This window comes from Nycticebus coucang, chromosome X (genome assembly GCF_027406575.1).
Source record: "Nycticebus coucang isolate mNycCou1 chromosome X, mNycCou1.pri, whole genome shotgun sequence".
NCBI classification, from domain to species: Eukaryota; Metazoa; Chordata; class Mammalia; order Primates; family Lorisidae; genus Nycticebus; species Nycticebus coucang.
Window position 1 is genome coordinate 154,656,727 of NC_069804.1, and position 2,008 is coordinate 154,658,734.

At 35.1% G+C, this 2,008-nt stretch overlaps 1 non-coding gene across 1 annotated transcript; it reads right to left on the bottom strand.

Annotated features, from left to right (window-relative positions):
* Nucleotides 1-718: 718 nt before the first annotated feature.
* On the bottom strand, nucleotides 719-822 carry LOC128578769 (U6 spliceosomal RNA). The gene has a single exon (XR_008377899.1). It is a non-coding gene; the product is annotated as a U6 spliceosomal RNA (small nuclear RNA).
* Nucleotides 823-2,008: the final 1,186 nt, after the last annotated feature.

Below are 2,008 nucleotides of genomic sequence, written 5' to 3' on the forward strand. Positions count from 1 at the left end.
GTGTTCCATTATTGATTAATTTATATAGTTGTTGAGTCATTTTTTATATAGTTATTTTAGTGTCACATTATATACACACAGCTTACCTTAGCTCATTGGTACGTTCTTTTTATGTGTGCTGTGTGAAAAGCAGAAATTTTTACTCCTTTTACTTTTCTCTGTATGTACCATTTCCTTAAATGTATCTTTTACACTAATTTAAGATCACATGAGATAATACTTTATCTTTGGCTTAAATTGTCAAACATAATTAGAAGACTAAAGAGAAAAAGGGCCATCTATTTTATTTATTTATATTTTTGTTCATTATGTTTTCTTCTTTATTCCTCATAGTCCAAGATTCATTTTGTTTTCTTTTTTTTTTTTTCTGTTTAGAATGTTTCCTGTAGCTATTCTTTTTTCATTTCAGAATAATATGAGGGTACAAATATTTATGTTATATTGGTTTTATTTCTAAGATAAAGTTCAAGTTGTAGTTGAGCCCTTCACCCAGAGGATGTACTGAATACCCTCACATTTTGCACATTAAGTGAGGTCCTGCCGAGATTGACCTCTCTCTCTCCCCTTTCCTCTATCTCCACTCCCTTACCCCTTGTTAGAACATACTTATGATTTTTCTTTTCTGTCAGGATGTAGTTGTTTCTATATTGGTTTCATATTAGTATTGAGTACATTGAATACTTTTCCCCCCATTCTTGAGATATTTTATGAAGAAGAAAAAAATATGGAACATTTCATGTATTTGGTTGTCATGCTTTCACAGGGCACATGCTAATCTCCGTACTGTTCCAATTTTAGTATTTGTGCTCCTGAAGTGAGCACTAGATACTCTTTTGGAATAAATAGAGTGAAAAAATATTTTCTTGATTTTCCTTTTATCTGCAACTGTGTTGATTTTTATTTTATTCATAAAGGATATTTCTGTTTGATATAGGATTCTGGGATTCTGGATTTAAAATGTTTTCCCAATAAAGAAGTTATTGCTTTTGTAACTTTTTTCAAGAATTTTTACCTTGTCCTTAGTCTTCAGAAATTTGACTATAATGTTTCTTTGTGCATATTCCATTGAATTTATCCATATCTGGTTTTGGCCCATTTTCTTATATCTGCAGACTTAGACTTTGCAAACGTGGGAAGTTTTCTGCTATTATTAGAATATTTTTTCAGACTTTTTTTTTCTATCCCTTCATAACCCCAGTTATACAAATGTAAACCTTTTATTATAATATGTATAATACCACATGTACTTGAATTCTGTTTATTTTTTGTAAGTCTATTTATTCTCTATGATTCAGAGGGAATAATTTCTAGTGTTCCCTGGTAGACTGAGTTTTCTTTCTCTATTCCTCCACCCTTCCATTAAGCCCATAAACCGTTTTTTAAAATATTATCTAGAACAGCTTCCTTGCATCTGGGCACCATGAGTCTGGGGAGATAGGACTCCAGGCATCTCTGGCTGGTGGGATCTGCTTATCATCACCCCTGAGAGGATACAGGGAGTCAGCGAGAGACTTCTGGACCCCAAGAGGAGGACTAAAACATTGGAAAACTGGCAAGTGGTCGCGTGTGTTCAATCCGTCTAAACCCGCCCGCAACTTCCACAGGCACAAGAACTTAAAGAGCAAGAGGAAGTGAAAGGAAAATTAGGGCAAGGAAACAGATAAAAGAAATCACTCATGTGAGAGCCCCAAATTAGTTTCATAGTAGGGCTGAGTACATTGGGTACTATTTCTTCCATTCTTGAGATACTTTACTAAGAAGAATATGTTCCAGCTCCATCCATGTGAACATGAAACAGGTAAAATCTCCATCTTTCTTTAAGGCTGCATAGTATTCCATGGTATACATATACCACAATTTATTAATCCATTTGTGGATTGATGGGCACTTGGGGCTCTCACATGAAAGCTATAACCGAGTTACAACTTAACAATAGGGGGAAGTGGGAAGGGGGGGTAGAGGGAGGGGGATCGGTGGGATCACACCTGTGGTGCATCTTACAGGGGTA